This window comes from Lycium ferocissimum, chromosome 4, assembly GCF_029784015.1.
Source record: "Lycium ferocissimum isolate CSIRO_LF1 chromosome 4, AGI_CSIRO_Lferr_CH_V1, whole genome shotgun sequence".
NCBI lineage: Eukaryota > Viridiplantae > Streptophyta > Magnoliopsida > Solanales > Solanaceae > Lycium > Lycium ferocissimum.
The window spans coordinates 66,821,473-66,845,901 of NC_081345.1; positions in this window are offsets into that span (position 1 = coordinate 66,821,473).

The window sequence follows — 24,429 nt, forward strand, 5'->3', positions numbered from 1 at the left end:
CATTTTCCAAAAAAGGAAATATCGAAATCACTTTTGGTTTCAAATCGCCCAGGTTCCTAACTTAAATTTAATTTTTAAACCCTCGTTTTGTCATAGAATTTACAACAACGACAACCAAAATTACTTGATAACATTAGCTCATTTCTAGCATACCAAACAGCCCTAGTCACGGCCAAACACCAATATGTGTATAATCTAATGAATTTCATTCATTTTCTACGTTGCTACAACAACACACAAACATGTTAAATTCATTAGCTCATTACTCCAACACAACAATCAAACTACCAAAATAAAAATCAATTCATCGCGCTCCACACACTACTTATTCGGCCACATCAACAACTTCATATTTCCATAAATTACATCATTTTTCTACATGCTACAATATTCACAACCATCCATAATACAACAATCCATCATGTTAAATAAATTAACTCCTTGCTCCCATATAGTATTGCACACACGGCCACACACACCACACATGCATAACTTCATAAGTTTCATTCACTTCCATGCATTATAACACGTCCAAAGCATCCATAAAACATGTAAAGGAGGATAGAATTTACCTTCCCTTCAACCTCCTCTGCCTAGGACAATATTTTGCAAGAACGAGCGGTTTTCTTGTTCCAACGACTATTCCACGTCGACGAGGGCCTTCCGATTAGTAGAGAAGCAAGAGAAAATATTTTTTCCATGATGAAAATTGAGGGCAAGTTTTCGCTAGCCCCCTCCATGGCCGACCGTCTCTCTCTCTTTTTCTCCTCATCTTTCTTATTTTTCTTGAATTAAAAGGAAGACTTATATATATATATATTCCACTACTTTCCCATATTTATGTTTAGGGCCCCAAGTATATTCACTTGTCCCCCTTGTTCCCTCTCTAGATTTTTCTTCCTTTTTCTTTATTTTTCTAGAGTTTTCTTTTCTTTTTTCCTTTTTAAAAGATGACTTACTTTAGTCATTCTCTTCCATTCTTTTCCTTCACATGGCCAATATGGCCCCTTTGGGAACTTTCATGAACCCTAGGTGAAATTCCCGTTTTGCCCCTCGACTTTTCTCAATATTACCATTTTGTCCCTGGCCTTCCGCATTATTTCCACGACCCATTTTACGATTTTCTCTTCTTGCCCTTAGCCTTTCTTAATATTTCCGTCCAATAATATTCATAAATAATATTCATAACCAACTCGAACATTAAAATTATTTTAGAACATAGTCTTGACCTTAATTTCTTACCATTATCCCACAACGTCCGAACGTACGAAATACGGGCTGTAACAGATTAGAGCCTTACTTAGTTGGAGAATGTACAATAGCATCCTTGAGCCCGAAGATGGATATCTCAAGAATTCAGGCCTTTGCCCATATTTTAGATGAGCAAAGCAATGAAAAAATGCTAACTTGATCGTGATAGATATAGGGACAAGCATTGACACTGTGCTAGAAAACGATTATAGGATCCCGTGAGGATAAAAGGTACTCTAGACCCTTAAGATTACCGCCGTGGGCTAATATATGACCAGAGGTTACCAAAGGGGACCGAGTCGAGTTCACAAGTGTTGGACCCGGGCCCAGGTGAGACCCAGAGCTAGGCAAAATAAATCCAGACCATCCGTAGGCAATGTGGGAAACCACACTCAAGAGTGTGTCGTTAGGGTACCGATGTATGTTATTGGTGCGAAATTTCTTGCCACAAATTGCGAGATTGTTATTATAGGGTAAGGAGGAGTGTTATGACATCATCGTAAGCAGCAGCAATTCCTCCTACAGAGGATCAGCAGAGATTAGAGTCAGCGCGCAGCGAGAAAGTACGTATGTTATTGTTCTTTTACTAATAACGTACGATAGCTAATTACAGATTGCTATATATATATATATAGTTTACAAACGAGACCTTGGGTTAGCGAATATGAATTTTGAGAACCCTAAAGGACTAGTGTTAACTTAAGGTGAATCATTAGTAATTAAGCATGAAATTATGGGCGATTGGCAAAGTCAAGTGTAGATTAGTGTGCCGGAAATGACTACGTTGACAAATTCATCTCTCGAGTATGCACTAGGACCTTAGCTTGAGGAAATAAAAAAGAGTTATCACCCATATGTTACGAGTCAGTTAAGTAAGGAAGGTAAATTAGAAGTCTTTCCGCCCCTATGCGAATAGTTAAGAGTTGGATCATCCTATTAGTCTCACGTGGTGAGCATAAGATAAATTATGACCAGAAGACTTAGTATTTCTACAGTCAGCTCCTAGAACCATATAAGGAGGTCTATGATGTTATCCCTAAGCCAAAGCATGGTAATGCGATGAAGATTTTAAATAGATAGAAAAAGAGTGAGAAGAAGTGAATGGGGAAATGCTCAAAATAAATGGATAGGTTGGTATAAATTAGGATAAGCCAGAAGAGTTAGGGGCTAGAAGAACTTGGAGATAGTGGAGCATCGTAATAATAGTAGGGCCGGCACAATAACAATTAGCGATAAGAGGATGTCGTCGAAGGTAGGATGTATTATAGTTTTCCATCTTAAGTTTATAGTTTAAAGATTAGAACATTGGCTCAACGAGTAAGCATTTTAAGTGCCGTTGAAGATAGAATGCCTTGTTTAAAGTGAATCATAAGTGGATAGTAAGAGACTCTAACTAATTGGTGAAGTTGCGTAAAGGTAGACATTTTCATGGAATCATGATGATAGTCCTATTTCAAGATCATATGTTAAGTTTGAATGGTGGAATAGAGCCAACATAGCGCTTATACTTTCATGTAAACATAAGTCTTGATCGCAAATTAGTCGAGTAATATGAAGGGATTAGAAGCGTTCCATAAATAACTGAGACCTAAGAGAAGACTTGTACGTATATTGAGGATTAGTTACATACAACTGAGTTCCAAAGTACCCAACGAGACTAGAATGTTTCACCTAAAGAGGGATTGTAATAAGATAGCATTAAAGAGCATACGCTAGTAAATGTAAGATAATGAATATAAAAAGAGTTTTGGGTTGAATTAGAGACCTCAGTGACACCACAAAGAGGTGCAAGTCATTCAAATATAAGGAAACCTTAAGGGTAGAACCACATAGACTACATGACAGAAGGTAGTGATAGTTGTAAGTTTGATAAGTTATCGAGTGATGAACCCTAGTACAAGAATTATGTCTAGAATAATAGCATGTCATAGTTTTGCATTGGTTCTTAGAGTAGCACTGAGTGATTGTCTGACAAGTCATGAGGATAGTACGTGTATAAGTCCAATATTCGAGGACGGATGTTCCTAAGGGGGAGGATGTTACATCCGGTACTTTCGTATGTTGAAGTGCATCATAAGTGAATTTACGTAAGCTCAGAGAGCAAGAACTTTCTTTATTTCATAAGTGTTTAAAACCATGTATAGAAAATGTTAGAAGGTTCAGAAGTTAAACGAATCGAAGAAAATAAGTTTCGTCGAGAATATGCAAGTTGGGAACATTATAACCCATACTTTTGGGGTCTGACTAGGAGTCCTTAACATGCTAAGAAGGTCATGTTATGAGGTATTTGAATCGTATAATCATCGTATGTTATGTTTTGAAGTCAACTGAGTTGTAAAACAAAAGTCGACAAAGTTTATCGCAATTCACATTCATAAGTCTACTAAAATTTGGGTCTAATTTCATTGAGATTTTCTTCCAATATACTTGGATTTATGGGGTCATCCACCCAAAAAATTGAGGTCTATGAGTCTAGTTTCCAAAGTGTTAAACCATTCGTCGATACGACATCGGAGTAGAGAGATATTCATGTTTTTGCAAGACTGCACAGGCAGCCCCCTTTGGGACCCACATAGGAGGTGGAAAGTTCTACCTTTATATTTTAAGCGGTGCAGCCCTTTTATCAAGTCATATTTCCACCAAATGATCCCAAAAACTCCCAAAAAACCTCCTAAGGGTTCTCCTACCATCAAGCAAAGATTTCTAGCATTACAACATGAATTTCCCTTTCGAAAAGTCGTGGTGCTATATTACTCATCTTCTCTCTTGTTGTGGCTGGATTCGAGCTTTCTTCAAGGTGAAGAAAAGTACAAGGAGGTTTAGTCCTGGACAGTTAAGGTAAGAATCATCATTTCATGTATATAGGTTCACTTGAATCTCTAGAGGTTTTAGTTTCTATGAATTAACGAATTGTTGTTTGTGTGTTGAAGTTAAGTTATGGAGTGTTGTTGTATGATATTATGGGGCTGTTGTTGTAATGATTTAGATGCTGTGAGTATGAACATGTTGGATATGAATTATTTTGATGATTTAAATGTGCTAGTTCTTACAAGTTGTAAGTTGAAGGGCTAGATGATGTAGTTGAATTGTTAGTTGTGTTGTATAATGTGTTGGGACTAATTTTGTGGTATGTGGAGATGTTATTAATATGTGAAGGTGCTGGAAATGTTGTTTTATGTGTGCTCATGTATTGATTGATGGTCTTATTAGAGATTGAAGAGAGTTAGAGGAAGTTAGATGTCATAGAGTCTTGTATAAAGCGATTTGTCATTCGTCGGCTAGCTGTTGTGTTTCTCTTTGTTAATAGTAATTCAATTTTCTTCTTGTAGCTTAATTAGCAAAGAGGCAGATTCCATCATCCTGGGTAAAAGGTCGGCTTAGAGGTATGTTAAGGCAATTAGTTATCCCTTTCTTTGGCATGAATCCATAGCAGGTTTCCCCCTCTCAAATATGGGTCCCAAAACATGATTTTAGAGATGCTATATTCATGTACTTGACAGCTTCATATGCTGCGTATTTGAGATAACCCTGATAACATGAGTTCTATGTATCCATTAGTAGTTCCGTGTTCTGTCCAGAAAGTGTATATAAGCCACAACGGCTTCCTCGTAAGAACTCCAATAGCATGACGACCATTTGCAAGAGTTGCTCTATTTGTATACTTAAAAGTTCCATATATTTTCTATTTGATAGTATCCCGATAAGTCGAGTTTTACATGTTTATTAATAGCCACTTGTTCTATTCAGAAAAGTATAAATGAGCCACAGTGGCTTCTTTATGAGAACTTCCGTATCGTGGCGAATATTAGTCGGGCACTATGAGAGCTTTACTTTTTGATGATTGTTAGTCGATGAAGAGCTGAGATCTTTACTTGTTTGTTGATGTTGATGTTACGATAGATATGTACCATAGACAGGTCCAGAAACCTGGTAAGTGCAGGTGTAACGACCCGTTTGGTCGATATAGTGTTTTGACCCGTTGACCCTTCCCCAAGTCCCGTTAGTATGATCGATGACTTAATGAAGTCATTGGGTTGGTTTCCGCAAGGTTTGAGTGTAAATTGAGTCATTGAGGGAGAAACTAGTTAAGTTAGCGAGTTAGAGTTGACCACGGTCAACGTCGGGTTAAGATGACCTTGTGTCAATGTTTTTAAAGTTCCAAAATGTTAGTATGATGATTTTGAAATTGTCCACAAGTTTTGGTGAGGTTCCAAAGAGTTTCAGATTGGTTTGGGTTTTGTCGCGCTCGTATTTAGTGTTTTCGCCGGAGGTCTGTGGATAGAAATGGCTCTATATTGATCATCCGGCCTTTGTTTTGTGTGAGGTTTGAACCATTAGATCTGTATCAAAATTATGAAGCTATAGGAAAAAGAATCGTCGCGTTTGGACACTGTATGAGGGAGTTATGCCCGTTTTAGCAGATCGGCCCCCATTCCTGGCGTCGGCAGCGGCCTGGTCAGGCGCCTTTATAGCGGTACCGCTTGTGGTCTGATGCAGTGACCGCAAAGGGCCGAAGGAGCATAATGCCCTATTTAATTTCCCCAACTCCTAACCATTATTCCCAAGACCCTAAAGTCAGTTTTCAAGAGAGAAAGAGGCAAAATTCATTCTATTCTTTGGTGAAAGCATCTTGGAAAGTAAGTCCCCATCTTTATTTTTTCCTTTTCCTTTCTTCTTCAAGTTCCATGATTATTTTAAGAGGTTCATCAATGGTGGGTGAAAATCCTAGAACCCTAGAATTAGTAAACCCTTAAATAATTGGTGGGTTGTTGATTTTATTGTTGATTAATCATCTAGGAGTACAAATTATCACTTTCTAGGAAAGGAATTTGATTTCTTATGGTTGAAATTGCATGTTGAGATTTAGAGTTCTAATAAAAATGGAAGCTTTGTTCTAAAATCTGTTGGAAAGGGTAAAATTGATTAGAAACCCACGAATTGAAGGTTAATGATTATAGAGATAGAAGTTATGATAAATTCACCATTAAAGGATGGTTTTGATCCATTGAAGAGGGTAGAAGTAAGTGGGTCTTCTTCCCCAAATTGTCGTTCTTGTTTAATGTCACGACCCAACTAGGGCCGCGACGGGTACTCGATACTTGTACCGAGCACCTCTTATCTCGTATCGTATTCTTATCACTGAGTGGGCCGTATGAACGTCACCGTACTTTTTTTTTCCTTAACATTGACATCAGCAGCGTAGTTATGAACATAGGCTAACAAACTTTGCTATCACATTATACAACATTTAGGACCATCAAAGTACAAAACATCTAACTGTACATATACGGCTCTACGAGCCTCTAAACATAGTTCATATATACATAGGAAGGGCCGAATACCGCCGGCCCGAACATAGACATATACAAAATAGTACCAAGGAACTATGTTCGAACAACCGGAGCGTCGCTACAACACCGAGTAGAGCTCCTGTGAGTCAAAGTTCCGTCCACTCGCCGACCCCGCGCGCATGGAACGCAACGGCGTCCACAAGAAGGGACGCGCGCATTTAATAATGTACCGAGTATGTAAGGCATGGAAACTAATAATCCAAGCAAAGATACAAAGTATGTATAATCATGTCATGGGTCCATAGGACATATAGCGGGATGGGGGAAAGTAACCTGCACATGAGAATACCCTTTTCAGATTGGAGACTATGACATTTCTCTTTTTCGTAGACATAGCAAACAGAACCTATATCGTGTCGTGTCCTATTATAACATATCATGTCATATCTTATCATGTCATATTGTATCATATCACAGCATATCGCATCATATCCTGTCATGTCGTATCATATCGTGTATTATCATATCATGTCGTATCATATCCTATCATATCGTATCATATCATGTCATATCGTATCATATCATATCGTGTCGTGTCATATCATATCATATCATATCATGTCATGTCATATCATGTCATATCATATCATATCGTATCATATCATATCATGTCATATCATATCATATCATATCAGATCGTGTCATATCATATCATATCATATCATGTCATGTCATATCATGTCATATCATATCATATCGTATCATATCATATCATGTCATATCATATCATATCATATCATATCAGATCGTGTCATATCATATCATATCATGTCATGTCATAGCACCGAACAACGTCGGCTCGCCACATAATGCCGAATACATCGGCTCGCCCCATATATCCCGCGTCCGGATGATAAGCTACCGACCGAGGCAATGAAACATGTTTCCCTTCCCATTCCCCACATATATCCCTTCCCCCACCCCATGTACATATCCATATCTCATATACACATGTCTCATTTTAAAGGAACGATAATTATAAGGCAGAACTATCAACGGAAAATAATATTAAGAGAAAACGTGAAACGAAATTATGAACATCATAAACGTTAGTTCATATGCTTGAAATACTTAGAAAATAGTATCATAACCAAGGAAATAAAATTAAAAAATAATAAACTAATTTAGCACTTTCGTCCTCATTGGGTTCTTGACTTAAGGCCCTTGTCATGGAATCATTTTCATCATACTTAGCATCATAGAATTACTCTCATTAGAATAGTTACAACACCTATCGTTTGATAAATGGAGCAATAAGGGAATCTAGAACAAGTGCCCACCTCGAGTCAAATGAGATGGCGCACACGAATACGTATGTTACATTCCATGGCATCACTTATGAGAGTTTTAAAGTAGCCGAGTTCTATTGGTGCAAATTCTAGATGGTTATGCAACTTTTCCAACTATTCATAGAACATTTAATTCAATTCTATTGAATGAAAAAGGGTCAAATTCAATCTTAGGTTTCTAGGGATAGATCGTCCCGAGGCCCATATCCAAACCTATTACGTCTAAGACATGCCAAGGAAAGAGAGAAACCTTACATACCTTTTTCCGCTCTCTGCGCTATTCCAAATTCAAATTGCAAATCCGCCAAAATCTAAAATTGGTCACATTCACCAAACCTTAATTAGAACATTTAAAAATGGGAATCTTAAAGTAACATTTGTCTACCGAAATTTCGGGCCGCTTTCCCTATAAATATACCATCTCCAAAACTTTAACTTAGCCAATTTTAATCAACAACAATCAAGAATTCAACCCGCCAAACTACCAACATAAAGGTAACAACCATATTAACAATTTCCATATTCAATCCAAGATACATTCTAACACTTCAACCAACATACTACTTCCTTCAAGACTTTCCGACTTCCAATAAAAACAATAATAATCTTATAATATATTTTCCAACAACACCATACCAATATCGTCGTCTACCATGCATGTAAGAACATAATATTCAATTTACATAGCTTCAACCACAAGTCTCCAACTTCTACCATTTCACAAAAATTACTAAGTTCTTATTAGCAATAGCGACTCACACAACAACAACCAATATACTAAATAAAATTAACTCGTTTTCCTCCACACTTCAACAATTCCACACGGCCATGCATACATCATGCAACTCACGGCCAACATCATATGCATATGGCTACAACTTCTCCAAAACTATTCAACTTCCATTATTAACATAGTATCCACAACAATAACAACCAAACACTAGATAAAATAATTAAAACATAATTTCTACACACCCATATACATGCACGGCCACACCATGGTTTTTCTCTTCCATGGACTTCATCCACTTTTTTACATACTACACATACAAAATCATCCATAACATATAAGAAAGAACCAAACCTCACCTTTTTCTTCAATTCTTCACTTGGCTAGAGATTTCAACTTGTATGAATATATGTTCTTCTTGCTCCAAAGACCACTCCACCTTGATAGGACCCTTGAATAGGTAGGAAATGATTTTTGGAAAATTTTTTTGTAAATTTTTCTTGAATTTTTGCACTTGGCCGAATAGGCCTTGGATTTTTGCTCCTTCTCCTCTTTTCTTTTGTTCTTGAATTTTCTAGTGAATTATGGAATAAAGATGACTTAGTCATCTTTTAAAGTTATCACTTACACCCCACATGGGCTTGGGCCATGCCCGTAGCGTAGGCCCCTTTTTTTTCCTCTTAAAATTTCAAGCCCAATTGTATTTTTCATGACAAGTGGTAATTCATAAAACTGTTTTCCAAATTCCAAATTTACCCTTCGCCTTCCTTTATATTTCTATGAGGCGTAGTGAGAATTTCCCTTTATGACCTTGACCTTTCTTGATAATTCCGCTTCTAAATTCTTCATAAGCCATTCACATGCTTAACAAAATGAAAATATGGCCTTACTTGTCGTGCTCCCGCGATTATCTTGAATTATCCGATTGCTCAAAAACGCGGGATATAACATTTAAATACATGATTTGTTGCTTACTTAGCATCATATTATTAGACTTTGATCGTTATGAGGCGCTTTCGGAAAGGCTCGTGGGAGTAATCCGTGGCTCCCGCTCGCATTCCGGAGGTAGGTTATGGCTTACTTTAGTTATACTTTGATTAGTGAAACGTATGTATTGTGTAGAATTGACGGGAGAAAGCATGATTAGGTATTCAAATATAGTGTTTTGGTTGGATATTAGCTAGGTTGGTATGACTTCTGATTTTGTGGGCTCGTCGCCATTACTTTATGTACTGAAATATAAGGTGTAGTTGTATTCATACTGTGGCGTTTCGGGATGGATTTCTATTGGGTTGATTGTTATTGATGGTGGCTCTTTGCCCTGTTATTGTGATTAGACTTATTACCTAAATTGTCCTGTTGTACTCAGTTTTATCTCTTACTATGACATATATTATCAGAGAAAGGAAGGATACTAGGTTTAGACCTGAATTATGGTTTATATATTTATGATAGTACGTAGATGAACACTTGATATATGATTTACTGTTGATGATAATATATAGAAGAGTGCAGTTTCTTGGTGATAGAAGACTTAGTTGTGAGGCGTACTTGCTATATGAGGAAGTAAAGAGGGGCATAGACTCTTATGTTGGTTGAGACGGCTTGTATGATTCATTTCATGGTTGAGTTGATCCAAGTCTTGATATGACTTGTGGCTTGTGACTTGTACCTTCACTGTTGCTTTATTGGTTTGCATTGATTTACGATCTTTACACTCATGTATGCATTCATACACTCATACATGATGGAAATAGTTCGGAAGACTTGTGGCATGATGCCTTGTGTTTGACATTGATATTGTTAATTGCTCATTGTCCATACATACTAATGAACTGGAATACATTGAGACATACATTGTGATTTGAAATTAGTGAAGAATTTAATATAATCGTCTTGTTGCACTTGTGATACTATTTGAAACATGGTATTGTATGAATTGATCATTGAGAGTGATGTGACAGTGTTACTATACATATGAAAAGGCACATTTGATCGAGGGTGAGGATGTGGCCTAGTTGTGAGCTCGTGGTTCGAGGTTCATTCCGAAGATAAGTGGTACATGATGTGGATCCGCGACCGAGGTTCTTTCCGGGGCGGAGGATTTATGGCTCAAGTCCGAGAAGTGGATCCGGAACGAGGGTACATGGACACCATGGGTCCCCTGCAGGTTATGACTACTGAGCTATGACATCAGTAGCACGTGTGTACAGTGTGTATTTGGCCAGTGCATTGCATTGCACATCATCATATTTCGCGTTGCACATCATTACATTTTATTCTGCATTATTATATGGCTCGTTTAGTTTTGCTTTTGGTGTGTTTGCTGAAACGGCTGTTGTGGTATTGATTATTATATCCCGTATTTTTAAACATTGGGACATTCTAAAGCTAATCGCGACAAGTTAAGGACAAGACTATTTTGGAATACGGGGTAGAGATTTTAATCTCCGATTTTGTTTTAATCACAAGTTGGTTATAAATTTTATTTGGTATAGAAATATTAATGAAGATTAGGGATTAATTAATCAATATTAGATTATTAAAGTGGGATTAAGACTTAATCATTTCATTAATTAAGTTAAAATTGGCCGTGTGGGTCCCACCCATGGCTTGGCCACATTTGATTGGCTCAAGCCATGAGTGGGATATGTGTCCAACACCGAGGCACCATATAAAAGGAAATTTGATGACCAAGCAAACCATTTTCATCTTCACCAAACTTAGAAACCTAAGAGATAGAGAGAGAACCTCTCGGCCATGGCTGGCCGAGAATGATTCTTCAAACCTTGATCAAAAAATAATTTTTTCCAAGCAATTCAACTCATTAGAAGGTGTGTAATAACGTGGAGTTGAGTTTAGGGCAACAAGAATAAGTATAAATTCAAGGCACAAGTTGGAACCAAGTTGAGAAACCAAGTATAAAAGGTAAGGTTCAATCTTCTTTTGAATGTGTTGTGGATGGTTTGAACGTGTTGTAGCATGTAGAAATGAATAGAAATCATGGAATTATGTATGTTCATGTTGAGGCCGTGTAGGGGCTGTTTGTGCATGAAATGGTGGATTGATTTTACTTGGTATGTTGATTGTTGTTGTTATGGATTGTATGGTGAAAATGAAGGTTTAATGATTCAAGTTGAAGTTGTAATTGTTTGTGGGCTGTTGTAGAAGTTGATATAATGTTAATATAGTTTGTTGTAATTATGTAAATGATGTTGTTAACGTGTGGTTGTTGGTATAATTCATGGAATTGGAAGAAAAGAATGTGTTGTTGTTGTTCTTGTTGAGTTTGGGAGATTGAGGGTTGTATAGCATGTTGGTTGGGCTGTTTGGAATATTGTGCAGGTTGTCCGAAGTGTTCTCGAGTCTTGTTTGAATGGTCTCGGGTTAGCACTTGAACGCATGATCATTGGTGTTGGCTTGATTGTATGTAGTTGATTTAAATGTAAAGGAAATGTCGTCAAATTGTTTAGAAGGGAGTTACTAACATTAGGATGTGTTTGAATCTCTTCGTAAGTTTAATCGTAGTTCTTGACGTCTTAATATAGGTTGAGATACTATTGGGCAGCGTATACGTGTTGCGTTGCGAGTAAACGCTAAAGGTATGTAAAGCCTATCCCTTCTTTCTTTTGGCATGTCTTAGATGTAAGTAAGATACGATATGAGCTTTGGGGTAACTCTATTCATAAGTTTCGAGCATGTTTATAATTCTTATTCACTTCTTGATATTAGAATTCTTAATATAGTCGAGCTATTGCCCTCGAGTCTTTTGTAGGATTGGATAGTAAACGATGCATAAAAGTCCCTATTCTTAAAGGATTCTATAATGAATAATGTCCATAACTTTTATAAACTGACTCGGATTAACTTAATACATGTCTATTATCCCTGAGGCCTTATTTTGATATAGCTCATAATGATATTCAAAAAGTACTGAGCATGACTATCGTCCTGATACTCGAGCGTTGATTAATCTACTTGTCTATCGAGTCTCAAAAGATGATTTATATGCATATGATTACTCACTACTCGGTTTGTGCATTCTGTTATTACATCTTTCACCGAGTCCCTCACTAGAGGGCCGGGTACGGTATATATATATATATATATATATATATATATATATATATTATGGTGTTATGCTGTGTTATGGAGTTATGCTGTGTTACAGAGTTATGCTGTGATACGGAGTTATGCTGTGTTCCGGAGTATGCTATGTTATGGCGCCAAAGACGGGGTGGCGACCATGTTCACCGAGTCCTATAATGGGCCGGGTATATATATATGATATTAATATGCATGATTTGTATTTCAAAGTAAGCATTTGGTATTCGGTCATTGTACATATTCTCTTCGTGCTTATTTCGATTATCATCCCCTTTGCTTTGTATTTCATGCTTTACATACTCGGTACATATTTCGTCGACCCCCTTCTTCGGGGCGCGTTTCATGCCGCCAGTACAGACGCTCGTTTTGGTGATCCGCCAGCCTAGGATATCTATTCTGCTATCTTGGAGTGCTCCCTTGTTCCGGAGCCTATATTTTGGTACAGACCCTTTTGTTGTATATATATGCTTAGCCAGGGGTACGGCGGGGCCCTGTCCCGTCATATGTTACTGTTGTCACTCTTAGAGGTCTGTAGACATATGTGTGGGTTGTATATAGTTACTGTTCGCCCGTCCGTATGACTTATGTTTTGGGGCGTTCCCATTCGTAGTGGCGTACCTTTTGTCGGCTTGCGTAGATATATATATATATATATATATATATATATATATATATATATATATATATATATATATATATATATATATGTTACGAAAGCAGTGTGTTATGATAGCCTTGCCGGCTTATATACGATGCTATCTATTAAAAGTTGTAACTTCTCAGGAGACAGGTTGTTGTGATATGTATACACATGCGACAGTTTTGAGACGACGTCATGCCTTTCTATATATATAGTTCCTTATTATGCTAGTTGTGGACGATTATAGTTGTCAGGGTATACGAGTGTCCAGCTCGGGCACTAGTCACGGCGTACGGGGTTGGGTCGTGACATTGATATGATCATTGACTGAGTTAAATTGTGGATTAGTGACTCTACCTATAGAAGGAACTTGGACTTGTGATTATCAGGTGAGATTATTGAAACTTGACAGACTGGTGGGTTAGAAGCTCCATCTTAGGTTGTGAATCTATTATGGGATATTCTATGACTTGGATTTGAGTATTAAGTGCCTATCTGTTTATCTTGTTGATTTTATGCTTATATACGTGAACTAATCTTAGTCGGCCTATGATGCTTACCAGTACATAATGTTTGTACTGATACTACCTTGTTGCACCCTTTTTGAGTGAAGATTGTGTTCCAAAGATTTCATCCAGACTACATCTCTAGCTTGAAGCTAGTTTGCTCGATCAGATCTGAGGGTGAGCTTCTATCCATGCCATGCCACCTGAAGATTTCTCTTTCCAGATGTCTATTTTTATTCCAGGCATTCTTTGTTATTATATTTGAGTTATACTTCATCCTTTAGATATTGTTGGTTAGAATCCTTGTACGATGACTTTCAAATCTTGGGGGTGTAATAGTTAAGACTTCTGCACTTATATTATCTATTAATTATGACTTGTGTTATTTATTCATTTGTTCACTTATCGATTGACTGTTAATAAATGATTAAAAAAGTTGAAATTGGCTAATGATTAATGGGTTAACGGATAAGGGTTCGCCTACTAGTGATAATAAGGTAGGTGCCCGCACGATCGGTAATTAGGGTCATGACAACAGGAGTGCTAGCCTAGCATACACGGGTATGATAGCCTAGTAGATGACGCATACGCTAGTCCGGATGTACCGACTTAATGATCGAGAAAGAAATGATAATGCTGGTACGCAAGACAAGAAAGCACAGACTTACGAGTCTTAAAGCTAGCACGTACGTATGAGATGCCATTATGACCTAGCAGTATAGTAGCTATGAAGTTACGCAACTTGCGTATTGTATACTAGAGGTTATACGAGCTATGTGACCTTGGCTCCTGGAAATTTGGAGAGACAGAGCTAGATAAAGCTACAATGAGATGTGATATATGTTGGTTGGTAAGTCTTGATATAGGCTCTCACAGATTGTCCTGGTACTAATTGTGCGACATAATTTATGATCTTACAGGTGGCCAAGATACCAATTACATCCAGCTATGGTTTTTTCCAGTATTCCTTCATTTGATTACAACACTTGCTTATAATTCTTCAGTTTCCTTATACACTCAGTAAATTTTTTTGTACTGATGTCCGTTTTGCCGGGGTTGCTGTATTTCATGCTACATGTCCAGATAGACAGTTTGATGGGTCCTCAGAGTAGATAGTCACAGATCCATCAGTTGATCGATAAGACTCCATATCATCCTAAGAGCAGCCGAATCCAGAGGTCATTTGATTTTGTTATGTATATAGACTTATGGGTAGGCTGGGCCCCTGTCCGGACCATGATACATACGTCAGATGTTCTTAGAGGCTTTTGTAGACAAATGTATACTTGTTGTCAGTCTTGTAATGTTAGTAAAGTGTTTGTGCAGGTTGGGGCCTTGTTGTCCCATGCGTATGATATATATATATATATATATATATATATATATGTTTGGGATTTTTCTGATTGCAGATATTTCAAATTACGGTAAGTTATTCAATTTTACAGAATAGGTGGCTCGCGTACGTAAGGCTCTAGGTGCCAGTCCGCCTCACCTAGGTTGGAGTGTGACAAAGTGGAATCAGAGCAGATCTTTGGCCCAGGAAGTCTATGAAGCCGTGTCTAGTAGAGTCTTTTTTATAAGTGTGTTGTGCACCACATTTTATAAACACGAAGCTACAGGGAATTTAAGATTGGTTTTCTTTCTTTCATTCCTAGATTCTTCCATAGAGCTGAGTCATAGGAAGTTGAGCCTACCTTGCATTGAAATATGCTGTACAGAGATGCCTAAGTCATAGAAGTTCTAACCTGTGTTTTATTATGTGTTTACAAAAATGCTGATAGGTAAGAAAATGACAGAGGGTCATCAGGTTACATCAGATGAGGGGCCTAGTTGTAGACCACCAATAGATGGGAGTTAGACTAAGACCCAGTATGGGTCGACATCCCAAGTTTCCCCGACTCCCACTATTCTGGAGGAGACCCGAAGAGCTCCAGTACCCCCAACACCCTCATCCGGAGGTATAGTTCTTGACAGTTAAGGTAACAATCATTTTTTTCTTTATGTATGTAGGTTAACTTGAAGATATAGATGTGTTTAGTTGCTATCAATTAATGAATTGTTGTTTGTATATTGAAGTTGAGGTATGGGGTGTTGTTGTATGATATTGTGAGATTGTTCTTGTTATGATTCAGATGCTGGAAGTATGAACATGTCGGATATGAATTAGTTTGATGATTGTGGTGGTTGTTACAAGTTGGAATTTGAAGGGCTAGATGTAGTTGAATTGTTAGCTGTGTTGTATAGTGTGTTAGGACTGATTTTGTGGTATGTGGGGATGTTCTTAATATGTGAAGGTGATGGAAATGTTGTTATATTTGTGTTCATGAATTGATTGATGGTGTTATTAGAGATTGAAGGGAGTTAGAGAAGTTAGATGTCGTAGAGTCTTGTCACGACCCAACCCCGTAGGCCGTGACTAGTGCCCGAACTGGACACTCGTACACACCTATTAACCATAATCAGCATACAAACAACTTATACATATACAAAGGTCAGACGTCATCTTAAAACTGTCGCACATATATACATATATACTGCACAGAAGCCGGCAAGGCTTTCATAATACACAACATCCCAAAACATATATACACGCAGCCGATAAGGCTGCCACTGCGAATGGGGATGCCCAAAACATAAATCACACAGACATAACTGAACAGTAACTATTCACAACCCACACATATGTCTATAGACCTCTAAGAGTAACGATCGTATCACATGACGGTACAGGGCCCCGCCGTACCCCTGAATAGACATATACATATACAACGAAAGTGTCTGTACCAAAAATATAGGCTCCGGAACAAGGGAGCGCTCCAAGGTAGCGAGAATAGATATCCTAGGTCGGCGGATCACGCAGCAAGCGAGCGTCGTACTGCGGGCATGAAACGCGACCCCGAAGAAAGGGGATCGACGAAATATGTCCGAGCATGTAAAGCATGAGATACGAATCGGAAAGATATCCGAAATAAGAGGTACAGAGAACAAGTACAATGACCGAATACCAAAATGCTAGCTTTTGAAACACGATTTTGCATAAGAAGTACAGAAAATAAGTATAATAACCAGAATGCCAAAATGCTTACTCTTGAAATACAAATCATGCATATTAATAGTAGAAAACATATCCGGCCCATTATAGGACTCGGTGCACATGGTCGCCACCCCGTCATCGGCGCCATAACACATCATACTCCAGAACACAGCATAACTCCGTAACACATCATACTCCAGAACACAGCATAACTCCGTAACACATCATACTCCAGAACACATCATACTCCGTAACACATCATAACACCATAATAATATACATATATATATATATATATATATATATATATATCGGGCCCGGCCCTCTAGTGAGGGACTCGGTGAAAGATGTAACAACAGAATGCACAAACAGAGTAACGAGTAATCATATGCATATAAATCATATTTTGAGACTCGATAGATAAGTAGACTAACCAACGCTCGAGTATCAGAATAATAGCCATATTAAGGAAAGTTTCAGGAATCGTAGACATGTACCAAACCAATCTGAGCCCGCTTATGAAAGTTACGGACATTATTCGTTATGGAATCCTCTACGAAAGTATCAAAGCAATCCGAGCCCGCTTATGTAAGTTAGGGACATTACTCATCATATAATCCTTTAGGAATAGGAACTCTTTATGCATCATTCAATACCCAATCATACAAAAGACTCGAGGGCAATAGCTCGACTATATTAGGAAGGCTAATATCAAAAAGTGAATAAGAATCGTAGACATGCTCAGAACTTACGAATAGAGTTACCCCAAAGCTCGTATCGTATCGTACTTACATCTAATACATGCCAAAAGAAAGAAGGGATAGGCTTTACATACCTTGTCCGCTTCCTAAGCTAATCCGAACTTAAGTCTTGGGCTTCCCAAGATCTACAATAACGTCATTAGACACCAAACATTAGCTATAGGTACTTAGGAATTCAATCCTAAGCTAGCACTTCATTTATAGAAATTTGGGCAGCATTTCCTTTATAAATTCAACAAACCCCGAGAATTCAACTCGGCCAAATCATCAACAACAATACCAACAACCATACTAACAACATAAACAAGTAATTCAAAACGTATTCTAACGTTAGTAATTCCTTTCTATATAATTCGACGGCATTTCATTTACATTCAAATCAACCACATACAATCAAGCCAACACCAATGGTCACACGTTCAAGTACTAATCCGAGACCATTCAAACAAGACTCGAGAACACTTCAACCAATCCACACAATATTCAAAACAGCCCAACCAACCTACAACATAACCCGAAACCTCCAAACTCAATAAGAACAACAACAACACATTTCTCTCTTCCAAGTTCATGAACTATACCAACAATCCACACGCTAACAACTTCATTCTCATAAATACAAGAAACTATATTAAAATCACATTAGATTCTACAATAGCCCACAACGATTACAACTTCAACTTGAACCATTAAACCTTCATTTTTTTACCATAGAATCCACAACAACAACAACCAAAATATCAATTAAAATCAATTCACCATATTTTATAAAATCAGCCCCTACACGGCTCAACATCAACATACATGGTTCCATGAATTTCATTCATTTCTACACACTACAACACATTCAAACCATCCATAACACATGTAAAAGAAGATTAAACCTTACCTTTTCCACTTAACTTCTCAACTTGGCTAGGGTTGTAAATTGCAAAAATGAATGGTTTGATTGCTCCAACAACTACTCCACGTTAATAAGGACCTTCCAATTGGTTGAAAAGCTAGAAGAAATTTTTTTTTTTGATCAATTCTCACAACCCTCAAACTCGGCTAGCCATGGCCAAAAGTTTCTCCAAGTTTCTCCAAGTTTCTTGAGTTTGAGATGATGAATAATTGCCTTGCTTGGTCATCAATTATCTATATATATAATCCATACAAGGTGGACACATTCCCCCACTCATGGCTTGAGTCAATCAAATTTGGCCAAGCCATGGGTGGGGCCCACACCCCACACGGCCACTTGTGGCCTTTTTCATGAAATCCTTCGTTAATTAACCTCTAACCCCCAATCTTCCTCAATATTCCATACCGATAAAATTATAAGCAACTTGTGCAATAAAACAAAATTGGAGGTTAAGAGTCTCTACCTCGTATTCCAAAATAGTCTTGTCCTTAACTTATCACGACTAGCTCGGAATACCCCAACGTACAAAATACGGGATATAACAAGTCTTGTATAAAGTGATTTGTTGTTCGTTGGCGAGTTGTGTTTCTCATTGTTAATAGTAATACAATTTTCTTGTTGTAGCTTGATTGGGAAAGAGGAAGATTCCATCATCCTGGGTAAAAGGTCGGCTTAGAGGTATGTAAAGGCTATTTGTTATCTCTTTCTTTGGCATGAATCCATAGCAAATTTCCCCTTCTCAAATATGAGTCCCAAACAAGAATTATAGAGATGCTCTATGCTGTACTTGACAGCTTCATATGCTCCGTATTTGAGATGGCCTTGATAACACGAATACGATGTATATATTCGCAGTTCCGTGTTATGTCTAGAAAGTGTATATAAGCCACAACGGCTTCCTCGTAAGAACTCTAATAGCATACGACCATTAGCAAGAGTTGCTCTATTCATAGGCTTAACAGTTCCATATATTTTATACTTGATAGTATCTCGATGAATCGAGTTTTACATGTTAATTAGTAGCCTCTTGTTCTATTCAGAAAGTATATACGAGAAACAGTGGCTCCCTTATGAGAACTTCCATATCGTGACAATTATTAGTCGGGCACTATGAGAGGTTTAATTGTTGATGATTGTTAGTCGATGAAGAGCTGAGATATTTACTTGTTTGTTGATGTTGATGTCATGATAGATACGTATGACGGAATGGTCTAGAGACCTGGTATGTACAGGAGTACTAGCTTGGCATATATAGGAATGATAGCCTGGTAGATGACAGATACGCTAGTTAGGAAGTACTAGCTTAATAGTCTGGTAACAAATGATAATATCGGTACGCGAGCCTAGAAAGTACACTCTCACGAGTCTGGTAGCTAACACAAACATACGAGATGCCGTTATGACCTAGTAGTATAGTTGCTATGTGTTTATGTTACTTGCGTATTATAGACTAGAGTTTATACGAGCTATGTGACCTTGGCTCCAGGAAATTCAGAGAGGTAGAACTAGACAGAGCTACAACGAGATGCGATATATATTTGTTGGTAAGTCTTGATATATGATCTCACAGATTGTCCTAATACTATTGTGCGACACAATTTACGATCTTACAGGCAGTCAAGATACCAGTTACATCCAGCTATTTTTTTCAGTATTCTTTCATTTGATTACATCACTTGCTTATAATTCTTCAGTTGCCTTACATACTCGGTACATTATTTCGTACTGACGTCCCTTTGGCTGGGGACGTTGCATTTTATGCTGTCGGTCCAGATAGACAATTTGATGGGTCCTCAGAGTAGATAGTCACGGATCCAACAGTTGATCGGTAAGGCTCCATATCATCCAGAGTGATGCCGAATCCATAGGTCATCTTATTTTGTTATGTATATAGACTTATGGGTAGGTCGAGGCATTGTCCCAACCATGTTACATATGTTAGATGTTCTTAGAGGATTTTGTAGACGTACGTATACTTGTGGTAAGTCTTGTAATGTCAGTAAAGTATGTATGCAGGTAGAGGCCTTGTAGGCCTATATGTGTGTGTGTGTATGTTTGGTATTTTTTACGATTGCAGATAATTAAAATTACGGTAAGTTATTTAGTGCTACAGAATGGGTCGCTCGCGTACGTAAGGCACTAGGGGTGTGACAATATGGTATCGGAGTAGGTTTTTATCCCAGGGAGTCTATGAAGCCGGGTCTAGTAGAATCTTGTTTATAAGTGTGATGTGCACCACATTTTATAAACAGAAAATTACAGGGCATTTAGGATTGGTTCCTTTCTTTCATTCTCAGATTGTGCCATAGAGCTGAGTCATAGGAAGTTAAGCGTACCTTGCATTGAAATATACTGTACAGAGATGCCTAAGCCATAGAAGTTCTAACTTGTGTTTTATTATATGTTTACAGAATGCCATAGGTAAGAAAATGACAGAGGGTCATCAGGTTACATCAGATGAGGGGCCTAGTTGTAGACCACCAGCAAATGGGAGTTAGACTAAGACCCAGCATGGGTCGACATCCCAGGTTTCCCCGATACCCACTGTTTCGGAGGAGCCCCGAAGAGCTCCAGTACCCCTAACACCCTCATTCGGAGGTTTAGTTCTGGACAATTAAGGTAACAAGCATTGTTTTCTTCATTTATATAGGTTAACTGTAAGTTATAGACGTGTTTAGTTGCTATGAATTAACAAATTGTTGTTTGTATATTGAAGTTGAGTTATGGGGTGTTGTTGTATGATATTGTGAGATTGTTCTTTTTATGATTTAGATTAACGGAAGTATGAACATGTCTGATATGAATTAGTTTGATGATTGTGGTGGTTGTTACAAGTTGGAATGTGAAGGGCTATATGTAGTTAAATTGTTAGTTGTGTTGTATAGTGTGTTGGGACTGATTTTGTGGTATGTGGGGCTGTTCTTAATATGTGATGGTGCTGGAGATGTTGTTATACGTGTGTTCATGTACTGATTGATAGTGTTATTAGATGTAATGACCTAGTCGGTCATTTTGGGATCCAGTGCTCTAGTTTACGTTTCATCTATTCCAAAAGCTTCGTTATAATTATTTTGACTTGCTAGCCCACTTTGAAGTCAAATGAATATTATTTGGTTCACTTCGAGAGAAGGTTTCACGTTGGAAATTCTGGCATTCAATTATTTGGATAAATTGTTTACTTTGGGAAAGCGTGCTCTGATTGTCAATCCGAAGTTTCTGTTAGATTTTAAAATATTAGGTATGATCTGTGGAAATTGACGGGACTAATTTTAGAGTTCGTCTGGTTAGTTTTTGACAATTAAGTCAGTTAATGTTCAATATGCTTATTTATAGTGAAAAGATGGTCACGGGAAGAAATTAGACCTGGATCCGAGATTTTTTTATTTTTGTTAGGTTTGTTGTGATGTTTATGACTTGTGGGGATGGGTGACTCCATTCTCGAGGTGATCGGATAAGAATCGAAGAAGAAAATCTAAGTTTTGAAATTTTGAAGGCTTAAATTTGAGAAGTTTGACCAAAAGTTGACTTTGGGGTAAACGTGCTTGTAATCGAATTATAACAGTTCCATTAGATCCAGAATGTCATTCATGACTTAGTCGAGTCGTTGGTTCTATTCCCGAGAGGTTCAGGTGTGATTTGGGTGGTTGGTTGAGAAACGAGCTTTTGGCATGATTTGGAGTTGACCACGATCAACATCGGGTCAAGACGGTCCCGTTTGGACATTTTGAGAGTTCGAGCAGGTTTGTATGATGATTTTGGACCTGTTCACAAATTTTGGTTAGATTCCGATGAGTTTCGGATGTGTTTGGGTTGTATGGTGTTTTTTTTTGTTTCAACGCCGTTTTGAGCAAAAAGGGTACTATAATGAGCAAACGAGCTTTGCTTGGTATTTCGGTTGAACCGTTAGATCCGTATCATAATTTCAGAACTGTAGCAACGCCATAAAGGTACCTCTCAATCATCGCATTTTGCTGAAAATTACGAAATTGCCACTGAGATCGTTCTTTAAATTTCTGCCTTCTTCCAAAAATTGAAACCACCATATCTCACTCATTTTAAGGCCAAATGAGGTGATTCAAAAGCCTAACTTGAGTGAAATTTTGCAATGAATCTACTGGAGTTATCTAAAGTGAGCTTTGGGGTTGTGTTACACCTCGAAAAATTTTATGCCGTTGCCTGTGAATAGGCTAAATTTTATACGATGTTTCTATAAGTAAAGAAAGGTTATTTAATGATTCTAATTAAGATTCCAAAGACGTGGAAGTAAGAGGAGAAAGTTCCTTAAGGAAGGCAAAGCGTATGTTGTGTTTTGGAAATGTTCCGTAAAGTACCGAGCTAATGTTGACTTAATGATGTCTTAAGGAAGAGTTATAACGATCCTTAGATTAGTAATGAAGTGTTAAACAAGTGTCAAGAAGGTTCCATAAGGATTGGAGATCAAACGAAACGACGGAAATCATTTCAGGAAAATGGGGTTATACGACCGCTTATACGGTCCGTATAACATTATACGGTCCGTATAAGGGTCCGTATAGCACCCAAAAGAAATGTTGTTTCTTTGATGGTGAAGTACGGTCACTTATACGGACCGTATAATGTTGTACGGACCGTATAAGTGTCCGTGGAAGTCCCGACGGGCTGAGTTAAGTTCAAGTATTTAGATGTGATCCCACTTCACTAATTTCATTTCCCACACTTCTCCATCTCTCTCAAGGCTTCTAGAGTGTTCCATACATTTCATCAACACCAATTCAAGGCAAATCAAAGATCAACTTCATCAAACCAAGGGAATTAAGTGCAAGAAGTTCACTAGGATTCATCCAAGGCAAGAAATCTCATTGGAAGTGAAACTAGGGTTTTGCTCAAGTGAAGTATTTCCACTTAAAGCTCATTCCCACACTATAAAAGGTAAGTTTTATGATCATTCCATTCTGTTTAAAGTATTGAGAGGTTGAAAGACTTGGATTGTAGAAGGAGATAGAAAAATGGGTCATGAATATAAGAATAGTGGTAATTTTGAGTAGTAGCTTGAAATGAATCATGATTCTTGATATGTTGTGATTATAATTAATTTATAAATGATATTAAGAACATGGGATAAGCATTATATATATGAGTGAATGTAATAGTGTACTATGACCATGATTATGGATGATTTGAAGTGAAATTGGGAAATGTGGAAAGTATAGGTGAATGGAGATTATTGCTTATGGGATTGTGAATATTATTATAGATGTTTGGGAGTTGATATATGATATGGAGAAAGTTGTAAAGACAAAGGAGATGCTGCCCAATTTTCTCTAGCTTTAGTTCAAACACGCTTATGTTATCGATTGGCTAATGTTAGTACGAACTTTCTTGAAGGTAGAAACGAGAGCTTTGGAGAAGAACGTTCAAGCGATAGAGTAGCTAAACGAAAAGGTATGTAAGGCTAGTCCTTTCTTCCTAAGGCATGAATCCTCCTATCTTTCCATGACTCTCCTATACGTTTACCGGAAGTTATGAGTCTACGATTATAAAGAGCTTCACAAGAGATAAAGAAATGAGATATGTTACGAGTATGATATCGAGTATGAGGAGTTAAGTTTAAAGAATTCTAAAGTCCATGATATGATGTTCCATGAAGGTAATGATCCTAAGTATGATCCATTGATGTTGTTCATTGTGTACACTCACCTTACAATGATGAATATGATCACTCCAAAATGTAATCGGGGGTTCTCGACCTTATGTCACCCCGATATAGTTATAAATTGTCTTTAAGCTCTGATGCATATTCTATGACCAATGTATGATAATGATGAGTTCATGGTGATACGATTCCACCGTGCCTATAGGGCCGGAATGTCACCGCTA